At 33.1% G+C, this 15,136-nt stretch overlaps 1 pseudogene; it reads right to left on the bottom strand.

Moving 5' to 3' along the window:
* Window positions 1–15,136, bottom strand: part of LOC142325784 (activating signal cointegrator 1 complex subunit 3-like) — a 68,502-nt pseudogene that overhangs the window by 11,847 nt on the left and 41,519 nt on the right.

Raw genomic sequence — 15,136 nt, 5'->3', positions numbered from 1 at the left:
AAATTCACAAATATTCACTTAAAACTTTAACAAAACATTTACTAGTAAAGATTAATAACTTTTTTTACTACTTATCTACTTTTTTCTTTTTGCTCATGGGCAGTTACTTCAAATTAACATTCACTAACAAAATAAATAGTTTTCTTCAAAAAAAAAAGCACTTCAAAATAATAAAGTAATTTTTACTCGTTTTCTCTACTTTTCTAAAAAGTTTCTGAATTGAAACTTCAGACTGTTTGTACTTTGAATTCTTAGTTTTAAATATTCTCAATTTTAAAAGTGTAAATGTTTCAACATTTACATCAAGCTAAACAACATCCAAATACTATTTTTTTAAACCTTTTGTTTATAAAATTGTATTAGGTATACTTAATTAAGTCGTAAAAAATTTCAAGGAGCTACAAAACAAGCCAAATCACCAAAAATCAATTTAGTATTGTTGGCCCAGCTGTATGTTCCCCCTTTACTTCAATTGCAGATTACATTTATTATACATATATACATATAATGTTTTTTTTTCCTTTCTCACTTTTGTCATACATTCTGTCCACTTCAACTTTCTCTTCTTAATTCTATTATTTTAGGGTAGTCATAGAGCTTTTTTTAATTCCCTGTTCATTCACAATCTCTATAAGCTGGTAATATCTTCTTTTATTACAAGTTCATATGCTTTGAAAAGACTTGATTTTCATACATGATTATTCCCATCATCTCACTCATTCAATTCTCTCTTTCTCTCTCCCCCTTCAGACTCTTATTAGAATCGAACAGCCACATTGACCAACACTGAAAGTACTATATTCCTATGTATTGAGGTTTTTAGTTCTGCTGATAACTTTTTTCAAATACCCTTTTAGGGGGTACAATAAATCAACTTTGGTTATGCTTCTTTTGCACCCACACTTCTTTCATCCTTAAAAAGAGTTGTTCATTCTCTTCTTGTGTCCACTTCCTTCCACTGGTAGATTTTTCCTGAAAACCTGGTTTCTGAATTACCTCTCTAAAGAGTCCTGTCATTTATTGTGTCTGTTGATTCTAGTGTTTTTCTTGCCTTTTTCTATTTCCTGAAACCATTTGGGTTTGGATTTGTAACTTCTTAGCAAATCAAAACATCATTTAGTTATTTTGTTAACACCCATCCTACATATATGTCTATAGAATTGTAATCTTTTCCACATCTGTCAGTTTAATATATAGTTTAAAATATAGTTAAAATATAATATAGTTCTCTATAAGGTCATAATTTGAATTCAAATTCCCTGTTACTTTTAGGTCCTAGTATTCTACTCAAAACTCTCCTTTAAATCTTTTCTAATTGTTCAAGATCTATAGTTCCAATTAGTTTAAGTGTTTCTACCGCATTAAGTATTTTGGGTCTAACCACTGTTTGACAATGTCTCAGTTTTATATTCCATGATAGAAATTTGTTATGTGTTTCTTGTAATGTAAATGCTCTTTCCATTTTTTGTGTTCTAGTTTCTATCGCTTTTTTGTGGCATTTGATATCCGTTCTCAAAGATATTTAATGCAATCCATTTTGTGTTTTATTATTTATCTTAACGTATTGAAGTGCATAGCTGATGTTTGTCATAAACTGTGTTTTTCAAATGATATTTGAACGACCTTGCCTGCTTGTTTTTTTAATTCTGTGATTTGTTCTTGTGCATTTTCAAGTGAGTCTGTAATTAATGCCATGTCATCTGCGAAAATTAGACAATCCACCTTGATCTTATTTAAAGTTGTTATTGTTTATAAACTTTCTACATTCTCTAACCCACAATTGAAAAGGAGGGGATAAACCATCTCCTTGAGTTACACCTTATGTTATTTCAAAATTTTCTGAGTTTCCCCATAAATTTAACTTTAGCATTATGTTTTGCAAGACAAACCACAAGGAAATAGTTGCCATTAATATCCCACTCATCACCACAGAAGAGCTCATGGTGGCCAGTTATAATATCAAGCGCAGTAAGAGCCCTGGCCTGGATGGCATGGTTTGGAGGTGGTCAAGCTTGTTGTAAAACTTGCTCTGTGGTGCAAGGTTGACACATTCAATTATGCCATCACCCAGGAATGGTTTCCAGACTCCTGGAAGTCTGCCCAGCATGTGATCCTCAGGAAGAAGGGGAGGCAAGCCAGCAAACCAGCATCCTTTAGATTGATCTGCTTGCTCAATTTACCTGAGTAAACTTTTTGAGGGTGCAGGTCGACTGTAGATGCCATACGTAGTCATGACCAACGGCCAGTAGGCCAGATTGAGCTCAAGACATACATGTTTGATTCCGGTGATGAACCTTTTTGATGTAACAGGTTACATCAACAGTTTATTCATGGGACACAATATTCCAGGCTATGAAGAGTTATGGCATTAGTCTATACCAAGAAGGGTAACCCAGTGCTACCTTTCAAAAAATTGGCGACGGGTAATTTCCACTGGGGGGAGAGATATGGATCAGGATAAGTTGTAATGTTCCACAGGGTTCAGTGTTGAGCCCAACACTATGCAATATAACATATGACAAAGTCCTGTCCCTCGCACTTCCCATTGGGGCAGTCTTTACTGGGTTTGCCAATGACTTGACACTTGTGTTAACAGCAAAGTTGGAACGGGCAGTGATGGACACTGGAAACAAGGCAACAAACATTATTGTTTCATGCTTGCAGGAGATCAGCCTTCAGCTTTTGCCAGAGAAGACCTAAGTGGTTGTAGTCTTGGGTAGGCATAAGCTGACCCTAATTTTGTTAAGGGTCGGTACCATGATAGTCCACCCTACCCAGGCAATGAAATACCATGGGGTATGGATAAACAAAAATGCTACATTCCAGAGGCATATGTTGGTCAAAGCTGAAAAAACACCTGTTGTGTTCAGTAAGACAACAGCCAACATCAGGGCCCTCACACATCAAAGTGGAAGGTCTTGTCTCAGGTGATACTCTTGAAATTACTCAATGGAGCCCCAGTCTGGTCCATTGCTGCAGAGGGGGAGAGCCCATGCAATCTTAGTCAGATGTGCAATCTTTATCCCTTCCCTTTCAGGTATACTATGGGTAAACAGCATCTCAGGTGATGTCGCCAGCATAGTGAGAATTGCATCCCCGGATTTCCTCGTTTGGAAGAGAGGAGATGTACAGGGGAGTGAATAAGGTGGATGCAGAGGGCAGTAGAAATGGGATCAGTTGACAAAAGGCAGATGGACTCCAGTAAAGGCTGTATTCAAGTTAGTTTAACAATGGGGTATGAGTTGACAACCCACCGGGTTGGTCTAGTGGTGAATGCATATTCCCAAATCAGCTGATTTGGAAGTCAGAGTTCCAGCGTTCAAGTCCTAATAAAGGCAGTTACTTTTATACAGATTTGAATACTAGATCGTGGATGCCAGTAACCACACATCTCTGGAATGGTCAAACTAAGACTGTACAAGACTACACTTCATTTACACTTATACATATCATCCTCTGAAATAATACCTGAATAGTAATTCCCAGAGGCTAGACAAGAACAGAAAGAAAGGGTACAAGTTGACACAGTTTCTTACTGGTCATGGATTTTGAGACCTTCTGTGGATTGCAATTACTGCTGGGAGAAGGAGATCGTGGAATACATGACGTTCAAGTGCAATAAGTTCCTGCAGCATAGGGAAGCACGCAAAGGAAAATTTGGCATGCTTACCCCTAAGAACATCACTGGGAAAATCCTACAGACCAAACAATGCATGATGCTGGTTAAGATCATCCGAACCATGTTGATGGAAGATGTCCAGGGATGAATGTCCGAGTTTCCTTTGGTGCAGGCAGCCAACCCCAAGACCAAATTAAAAAAAAAACCACAAGATCCTGACAAGTTTGAGACATGGGGCCAGTAATGGAGACAAACACACAGCGATGCTGTGATAGTACCATAAGTTGGGCCCAGCATCCCTTGCTGTATTGGGGGAGGGGATTTAATGAGTAGGCCTGCAAGGGAGAGTCCCACACTACACTATGGAGTATGAGACCACATGGTGCTTATAAAAGGTTTCCCCTCCTCTAGAAAAAAATGTGTTTGTTAAGGTTGCTTTAATTATTTCAGTCATTTTACTATCCAGTCCAATTCTTTTAGATTGATAATAAGCACATTTCTGTCAATTGAATTGTAAGCATTTTTAAAATCTACAAAAGTAACCACACATTTCAAACTCCTGATTTCCCCAATTTCTAAGATGTTTTTTTTTATTTTTAGGTTTGTGATTTGTTCTGCACAGGACCACCTACCTTTCCTAAACCCTCCTTAATACTGTCCTTTTTGCAGGTAGAGACCGTTTTAGCTCAGTTTAAGAGTTCTTTGGATAGGGTCTTACATATCAGTGGTAAGAGGAATATTCATGTGTAGTTACTTTGATCTGTTTTGTCTCCCTTCTTGTGCAGTGGATGTATTAACACAGATGCCCATCCATCCAAATGGTAGAGTTTTGTCTCACAGATTTCTTGGATTACTCCATCAACACTTTCATCTTTTCACTAGAACGTTTCCATAGCATTGTCTTATCCAGATGGTTTGTTAGTTTTAAGTTACTTTATCATTTCTTTAATTTCTTCAAAAGTTGGTGGGTTTGAATCTGCTCGACTTGGAATGATGTTTTCAAAATTAAAGTTTTCTTGTGGAGGGTCGCAGTTGTGTAGTTTTTGAGTATTCTGTAATATTCTGTGTTATTATATGCAGTTTTGAGAGTTTCTGGATCTTTAAAATGTAAAGTTGGTGGTGTGCAACTTGTTAAGTTAGTTTTGGATGTTTTATAAAAGTTCCTTGTATTATTCTTTTAAAAGTCAGATTCTATCAAAGTTACTTGGTACAAAATTAGTCCAAGCTTTCTGTACAAAATGCACATCTACGTTTATTTTTTGTTGGGTTAGAAGAACAAGTTCCCTAAGATACATCTCAAGGTTGGTAGCTCTTAGGAGAAATTCCCAGCTGTACCTCTGGTGAACAGACTGCAACCACTTTGCCACATGTTGCAAATCAGACACGAAGTGTATTTGAGGTACCACTTTGGTCTCTGGGTGGTATTTTATTTTCCATCTACCCTGCATTTCTGCTGGGAATTGCCCTATCCACCACCTGAGAACATACCAAATGGGAGACGATAAACTCCTCGATAACTTTATAATAAGAATTTATTGAGACCACATCTACTTCTGTATATTTATCCTTATAATAGATTTACAGATGTACTCTTTTACTGACAAAGAAAATTGTTTAAGAGATAACAGTTCTTTCTTTTTTTCCACCTAGCTTACATAATTTAATGCATGTTTACAATCTTCTCATATATTTTAAATCCTTTATGTTTGAATTATTTATTTTTATCAAACAAGCTTTCAAATAATTACTCTGACAATATAAAATAAATTGGTTTAAATGTAACTCTATTGATACATTTGAGATGTTGAGCTTTATTTTGATGATAAAGAAACTTTTTACATTTTTGTTTATAAGAAAGTAATTCTTGTCATTTATTTTATAAAACAAAATACTTTCTGACCAGAAAACTTTCTCACATTCTTATGTCTCTGACATGTGAACAAAATATTATTAACTACATAATAGTTAATAAGGTGTTCATATCAATTTGGAGAAAATTTAATTATTTATTACAATTATATAAGTAACACATAATAATGAAAGAAATTTATTATTAACACTGATAAAATATATTTACTGGCTTTAATAATAAAACTAACCTGTCCAATACCCAACCAATTAGCAAGATCTCTAGCATTTGCTAATGCTGTAGAAAGACCAACAATCCGTAATGTTTTAGAAGTATGTGAAGAAATAAAATTTGTACGAGACACAATTACTTCGAGAATAGGACCGCGATCTTCACCTAATAAATGTATTTCATCAATAATAATAAGAGAGACTGCACGAACATAGCCACGTGTTTGCCAGCTATGTGATATACCATTCCATTTTTCTGGTGTTGTTACTATAACATTAGCGCTGGCAATTGCTTTTACATCAGGTGTTACATCACCTACAAACATATAAAATAATATAAATAGTTATATATACTTTACAATGAGAAATTATTCTTAATTTAAAAACAATAATTCTTGCTTGGTAATCAAGTAAACCAGGGATATAGTAAACTACAAGTACACTCACTATATGAACAAGTGACACAGCTGCTTACAGGCCTCTGATTCAATCAATTAATATAAGCATAACTGATTTAACACAACACAACATTAATTAATGAATAATTAATTTGTAAAAAAAGGGAAAATATAATATCAAAGAGCAACCAAAGCATTTACATCTGGGCTTGCAAAATTTAACTGTAACCTCATTACAAGAACTGCAGTTTTTCAAGAGAACAGGATTTTTTTAAATAACTACAGAAATTAAAAAATTAATCTCTGAAAACATCAACATTTTCATCTCAGTAAACTGTGTCAGTTCCAGTAGAAAACTGCAAGACAAGCAATGTTTAATTTATCAATGTTCTTTAATTTAAAGAGAAAATTGTGAGTAAGTGTAGCATTTTCCTACCTAAAATTTCTTCTATGCTTCATTAATATCAATCTTCAGAATGAGGCATACAGCTGTGTGGTACATTCTAGCAACATAGATCTGGAGGAACCTATCCTAATTATGCAAATGATCAAATACTATTCTTGTTGGAGACTTTAACAGCCCTTCTCCAAGATGGGATTACTCAAGACTAATGCCATCCAGAAAGTGCCTTGGAGAGATGATTGATAACCTTCTGGATGTTGTGGATACACCACCTACCTACCTCTCATATTCAGATATCTCATATTCAGATATTCGACCTGATTTGGTTGTTATCCTCCCACACTTATCTGAAAAAACCAAGGCCCTCTTACTCAACGATGCTGGTGGATGTGGTCACAGAGCACTTATAGTTACGTTGGCCATGACAAAAGTGCCATACAATGAAAACTAACCCCTACGTTGGAACTTTAAAAAGGCAGACTTGAATATAAAAAGCTTACTGATTCCGACCATGAGTTGAAGAGTTTTCACAAGCCGGAGGCAGGCCTGACAGCTCTGCTCCATTGGTCCATGATGTTTTGGCGAAACTTGATGACTTGTTTTCCTATCTAGCAAATCCCAAGAGTACCAATGCACCTACCAAGGGGAGATTATTGCCCTGTCAAGAATTCTTTCGAGTGACTTTCACAGCTCTCATGGAGGGTTTTGAAAATCTTGCCTCAAAGCCTAAGGAGGTAACTGCAGTTCAGAAACTGGCCCCAGCGCAGCCGCGTAGGTATGCTGAGGTGATTAGGAGCAGACGTGAAACCCAGCCAGTCCAAGAAACCTGAAGATGCATTTGTCAGCAGAGCAGAGGGCTCGACTGTCCAGCAGTCAGCTGAAGAAAGACCTCCAGGTTGCACTTCGGGGTAACTGGAAGGATCTTAAAATCGGAAAAATCAAAGAGACCAACAAGGGATTAGTTGTAGTAGCAGATAACACAGAGACCATTCAGGCAATTAGAGATTTCACTGCGGTTAAGCGATTGAAGTAAAAACAGACCCAGAAAGAATGTATAGGCCCTGCATTATAGTCACAGCCTTACCAATGAGGATGTCTTGTCCCTCATTAGGGAACAGAACACTGATTTGGATGAAGCCGCCTTTCGACGGGACTGCTGGCTGGTCTTTAAAACAGGTAGGCGTGATACACAGCAATATCACAAAGTTTTTGAAGTGGGTTCTGGTTTCTTTTAAAAATCTACCTCTGCAGGGGTAAACTAACTGTTTATCAATTTTGGGTCCTGCTGAGTAAAAGAGTACGTGGATGTCCAAAGATGTTTCAGGTGCTGCAGATACAGTCACAGAGCTAAATTTCATAAGTTTGCCTTGGGGTGGGTGCATTATGGTGAGGAGGACCAGCAAAAATAAAAAAAATGGCATACTGTCAAGTATTATGAAATATGTCACTAACATTTACTGTATTTATTTGCATAATGTCTACATGTTCTACTCCTACTTTTCAGCCCTAAATTGACAGTCTGGACACTGAGTAAATTTTTTCCTATCGAATACCAAAACTTACAACTGCATTTTGATACATACATCTGGTTCATGAAAATAAGTGTAAAGATTTATGGGTAGAACGAGTAAATGAATAAAATTCAAGGAGTCCCTTGAATATGGATAACCACATTAAGAGACCAAACTTATGTTCAAATGCAGTAGTATATTTTTCTACACCACACAGTGGATGGCAGGGTCGTACAGGTCCTCAGTTGGCCACAATTGTATTAAATCTATGTAAGAATCGTTACTTTTACTAGCAAGTGGTGATCAAACACCCACTCAGATATTAGCCCAATCGTGAATCTACAGTCAGATTCACAACAGAAGGCTTCCTCTTCTGTTCTTTCCTCTACTTGTAATTTTGAAGATGATTTTGAGTAAGTAATTCTCTACAGTCCCTGTCCGACCCTGTCTGAACACTTGTTTTTTAATGCATTTCTGAGAGATCCTTAGCGTGATCAACAGTGATAATTGTTCAATGTTTGTAAAAGTCAACAAGAATCAACAACTGTGCAAAATATTATATTTCATTGTTAAGATACTAAAATCATATGAACCAACATCACTGATGTGGATATTGTGTTAACATTTCACCTAATGATGCACTCATTACTTTTTAAATGTTCCTTACATTTACAACAAAATACTAAAACCTACTTATACATATAAAAACGAAAGAAAACAATTTAAAAAAGGTGATACTTTTCTATAAATAATTCAATTTTCCTTTTCAACTCAAAAAAGCCTTGATATTTTGAACTACAGTGCACGTTTTCTATTGAGGATAAGGCAACAGACTTCAGATCTAAAATATGTTACATCTTAAAACCCATAAAGGAACAGCACCTATACTGCTGTATTTCTAAAAAAATGATTAAAATGACGAGTAAAATTTTAAAAGGAATTTAGTACAGCAAGCAATTTAGACCAAGTAGTTTAATAAATAAGAAATTTCTAATTCTAAAAAGACTTTACGAGTACTATGTGACAACCAATAAAACTGGCACTATATTCCTTTTTAATTAAAATATATTACATTTTACTGTTATCAAGCTTCAGAGATTTATTTTTTTACTGTACAATTAAATACACAACCATTATTTTTAATATTTTATAAAATAAAACAGATATACTAACAATAATTTTTTTAATATTAATTTTTCTACAACTATATACACTTCCTTTGTTTGATACTTCCTTTGAAATAATTTATACTTACTTAAAATAACTATTTCATGAAAAAAAAAAATTATTTATTTATTAGTGCCATCAATTTTAAACCACTATTATTAATGAAACTGTAATGAAAATAACTTTACCAGCTAAACCAATAATTTAGTTGGTTTAGTAAATTTTTATCGCCTGAATAGATGTTTTATTTACCAATAACTAATAATAAAGACAGAAAAAAATTATAAATAAACAATAAATACCTCAGCATTTAAATTATCTGCAAGACAGGCAGTGAAATTACTTTCAATAGGAAACTGATTTGTCAACAACGATAAATAATGTGATAATTTATCATGACATGTTATAATAATACCATGACCTGACGTATCAAATTGAGGTCTGCCAGCACGACCAAATATTTGCAACACATCCAATATACCCAAATCAACAAATGATCCATGTTTTGAATCATACAACTCTGTTCCCTGTTACATAATAAACAAAATACAAATTATCTCAATTATCTATTATCTATATATTATTTGTTATCAATATATTATCTATTATACCTCAATTATCTTTTCACAAAAAATATATATACATTTTTTATTTTTTCATTTATTTTCTAAACCACTCACTCTCTAGTTCCACACTTACATTTATTTCTGAATATAGGCTGTTACAATATATATTGCATTACTTTTTAAATTCAATAAATAGGGTACTTAATTATTAAATGGAGATATATTTGATATATTTTTTTTCAATTGCTGCTTTAAAGTAAAAATTAGATTAGTAAGTGATAATGCAATAAGTATGAATCAATGAACACAAGGAGATCAACTGCAAAGCTGCCGTTGCAAGTAATAATGTAATACTCCACAATATAAATAAGATATGAAATGGGTGCAGTTTAGATCAATAGTGAAGAGCAGAATACTGCATAATATGGAAATTTGGGCATCTCATTAGTATAAGAAAACTGAATGCATTCATGTTGGTTTTATAAGATTGTTCCACTTTGGCCGCACCACACCCAAAAATTTTGTTAGAGCAAAGATGGGAATCTCATAGATCAAAGTTCAAGTGAATCACAGAGTGCAGAAATAATTATTGAAGGTGAAAACAAATAGCTGATAATTGACTGCCAAATATTTATTTGAAAATGTTGATAGTATTGAATGAAGATTGGAAAGGCAGTGTGGTTTTAAACTAGTTAACATATCTGAAAGAAACATGAAAGAAGGTGTTGGCTGAACACATTATATGAATAGAATATTTTAAATCTCAGAAAAGAAATATTAAGATTAAGAAGCCTATTTTACTCAGTCTGTAGGTGATGTCAATAGTATTAGGTAGATTTCATAAGAAAGCTACCTATTGTAAAGGGTACCATGATTTGACTTGTGGAAAATTTTGACATATCTTTGCGTTTCACATCCCCCTGACCCCAAAACCACCGTCAGTTCAAAAGTTTATATATATATTTCACTTTCTTGTGGACACGATAACTGCCGTAATTTTGTGCCAATCACTTTCAAACTGTTTCTTAAAAATAACTCATCCCAAAATCTCTGTCAAGTTTGTTAATGGTCAAAATCAAACCATGGCGATGGAAATGGGGGGAGGGGCTTTTTCGAAAAAACAAAATATTGCTATAACTTTCTTAAAAAGTAAAATATCGAATTTGTTTAAAATTCCTACTATTCTTTAGATACGGGCCTAAAACTTATGTAAGTGAAGTTTTTTGGTATCACCAACCTTTGGCCCAGGAAGTGGAAAAAATGGTAGTTGAAGACAAACAAAATCATACCTCCCTTAATAGGCACAGTATTGAATTTGTAACAATTTTTGATATGACCAACCCTTACAACAATGGATGATCAAAATGTTGCTGTAATTGTAAGAAGATGGGGCTTGTCATATGCTAAACAAGTGAAAAGTTTTTCAAATGCAACCATTGTCGTATCGAGTAAATTTGAAGTTTTTCTTAAATTTAAGGTGGAAATCTTTTTTATCACCAGAAATCTACCTCCGCCTTCTGGCGTGCCGAAAGGGATTTTTGTGAATTCAAATTAAAACCCTGATTATCAGTTATGGAATGTTCTTGGAGTTGGGAAAAGTACATAAAATTAAGGGTGTCCAGTCTCAAAAAAAAAATCTGTTGGTTAACATAGGATGCCAAAAGCTTGTAGACCTCAAATTTATTTGAAAAGGCAGTTATATAATTTTGAGGGTGACAAAAACTGCTGTATCTGTAATATGCAAGAGCTTGAAGACACATTTTTGCTGGTAAGTTCAGTTTTTTCTACGCTACAATCAAGATATACTTGAGCCTTTTGTTAATAAGAAAACCCAAAAGAAACTACACAGTTTTTGTTGTGAAACATAAAAGGCAGCTTGACTTGTGTATATGTATATTAGTGAGGCATTAAATCAGTGTAATTGTGTTGTAATTGTTTGTTCTCCGTTTAGTACTGTTATATTTATTTTATTGTTGATTTATAATAATGGACAAAAAGGGAAGAATGAAAGAGGATTTATGAATTTAAGTTGATTGTTAAACAGTAAAAGGCTTTAAATGGAGATTATTAGAATGAGTAAATAAGTTACAATATAGTAAGTACATAAAATGATATAAGTTAAACATACTGCATACTCAGTTCCTTTTACAAATAAACTATTACTATCATATTATTATTATAATTATTGATATTATTATCACTTTTGCAGTTCCAATTTTTCTATATCAATTTTTTTTTAAGGAATAAAAATTAAATAATTGTGTAAATTTGTACAAAACTGCACATTTGTATCTATCTTTTTTTATAAGATCTCTCTTCTTTTTAGTCATCATCAAATTAATTACCTATTTACTTGTTACAAGGAGTATAGTGTTTTAGGTAAAATGGTTTACTTTTTACTTTTTCACTAAATTGAATATACTAATGTGTATCAATGTGACAAAGCCCACTGAAATGATGCATATTCGGCCTACAAATGGTACCTTAATTCTCATAGAAAGCAACTTATACTGCTAATTTCTTAGTTTTTTTTTTTTTTTTTTTTATATTCAAGAAGTAAGGAACCCAGCCTTTTATGCAACAAATATGCCAATATTCATTTTCAACCCAACTTATCAGTAAATTAAGATCCTGAATATCTGAATATGGATCAACCCACAGATTTGGAGAAGCCCTTAGAACATTGAAGAATTTAATATTTAAAATTGTGCAATAAGTTACGACAACTAATTACATTATTTTACATTAATCAACATTATTTCATAATAATGAATTGTATTTTAGTTTTAAAAAACTGACCCGAATTATAACAGCGTGAGCAGGAAGGTTAACACCCCATGCTGATGTTGAAGTACAAATTAGAACTTTTATCAACCCTTCACCAAAATATTTCTCAACCATCGACCTGGAAAAAAAATAATAAAAAATGTATATATATATATATATATATATATATATTATTTATAAAATATATTCACATAATATGTTTGAACAATTTTCATATAATCTTGCAATAAGCCAATCACTCTAAAGTTTTAAATGAAGAAATTTTAAAATTTAAGTAGCTTTTAATGATCTGGACTGAAAATTAATGATTTGGTTACTCATACAATACAGGAATAATAGTAAGATAGGAAAATTTATTTATAAAACTAAGTACATGTTTAAAAATTAAGGAAATTAAACAAAAGATATAAAATAAATCCTACTATTACACAATTTTGAAAAGAAGATATGAAGTATCACATCATTACAAATTAATCAAACTCTTAATTTAAGAAATTAACATATCCATTGTGGTAAATCCAACTGTTCATGTCAAAGCATATATGACAGGGTACCCAAAAATAACTATCATCATTAAAAAAAAAGTTCAATAATTTTAATTTTCTGAAAATTTAATCTCTTTCAAAGTGTTATCATGTAACTCAATTGCCCTTAACCTAATAGTTTTCCAAATACTGGGAACTCTTTTTTTTTAAATACTTGCCCAAAGGTTATAATAATTTATCTCTGACTTCCTCCATGGCACAAAAATGCTTTCCTTTGGACTCTTTCTTCATATACAGGAAAGGAAAAAATCAAATGAAGTACGATCTTGTGAGAAGGGAGGGTGAGGATCAATGGTCATCTTATTTTGTAACAAAAACTGTTTGGAGTATAGAGCAGTATGGATAGAGCTGTTATCATGGTGTAGATACCAATAATTACTTTCCCATATCACCAGGCATTTTTGTCTCAAAAAATCTTATCAACATGTCCACGTAGAAATGCTGATTCACTGTCCAGCATGAGCAAATTCTATGTGAACAATCCTGTTCAACAAAACAAAATTGTCTTCACATTTGATCAAACTAGCCATGCTTTTGTGTTATTGGAGAACTCTATGATTTCCACTTGCTTGATTGTTGTTTTGTTTCCAGATCATAACTGTAGCACCTGCTTTCATCACCTGCCACAACTTTAGAAAGAAAGTATGAGCCATTTTGAAGTTCATCCTTCAAATCATAACACACATTAACAAAACTGATTTTTTATGAGCAGCTGAGACACAAATATTACAACGTGTTCCAAATTCAAATCGCCTATTAAAATTTATTGGCAAGAACTCATAAACATACTCGTACAACTCAATTCAGAAATATCTGTTTATCAGTCTGACAACAATCTTCATAATTCTATTACAAACTTTTTCAAGATTTTTGTCATTTCTAATTGTGAAAAGCTAGCCAGGTCTTGGTTGGTCTTCAAGTGGTTGTGTTTGAAACACAAAAACCACTTGCAGACTATTGTTTTACTTAAAGCTTCCTCTTTAAAAATATTTTTAAATACTAGTAAAATGTTTCAGCAGCTGCTTTCCCAAAGAGGAAACAAAACTTAACACGGACTCTATGTTTTTCTAATAAGTATCAAGAAAAACCACCACGAAATGCCTTATAAAAAATACAGAACAAAGCCATTTGAAAGAACATCGCAGAACATTGTAAGCTTGCTACAGCTAGAGGTGGAATTCACAACTATGTTTAGATTACATGCAAAGTACAAATTCTAGTTATTTTTGTGTCCCCCTCATATACTCCTGCACCAAATAATCACATCAAAATAGCTAATTAACTATTCTTCTATTCTTACAGATCACCTTACTCTACCAGTAAAGTAACTACTGCCTTAATCGTAAAATAGATAACACAGTAAAACTTCTTTTAAGGATTAATATTTCACACAATTGATTTCCTTAATTCTTGACAACATTCACATAAGTTTTGTCCAACTGACTTATATCAGACTTCCTTGCTTATACAATGATTTTTACACCCCTGATAAAGTTAAAATATTTAAAATTTCCTTGAATCCTTTTATTTGTTTATTTAGGAATTGTTGTCTAAGTATAACAAATTCCAAAAAGGTTGTTCTAACACCTGGGCAATTGTAATAACAATGAAGTGAGAGGATAATGACCCCACCATCAAGTAACTGACACAATCTTTTCAATTTTACTCGTGTGAAAATTAATGTTATCATTATACAATTTGCTCATAACAACTGCACACTATTTTTGTTTACACTGATTTATTCAATTATTCAGGTAGAGTAACCTATCCTACAGAAGACGTTTACTTTTATGAAATGCATACTTTTCCCTTCCATACAACATGCCTGTTCACAAAATAATGTGAGAAGCCATTATTATAACACTAACTGGTATACCAACTGACAACTGTGAAAGCACACAGTAGTGAAAGAAACTTAGAAATTAGTTACATTTACTGTCCACAAGATAGATTAGAACATCCATAAAAGAAAAGGTACTTAATACATACAGATCTGAATGCAAATAAAAATGAAAGCTCAAATTGTTAAAAAATTGAGTATACTCTAAAAACAACTTTGTC

This window comes from Lycorma delicatula, chromosome 5 (assembly GCF_047948215.1).
Source record: "Lycorma delicatula isolate Av1 chromosome 5, ASM4794821v1, whole genome shotgun sequence".
Lineage (NCBI taxonomy): Eukaryota > Metazoa > Arthropoda > Insecta > Hemiptera > Fulgoridae > Lycorma > Lycorma delicatula.
The sequence above is the reverse complement of the archived record's forward strand: the minus strand, read 5'-3'. Positions and strand labels throughout refer to the sequence as shown.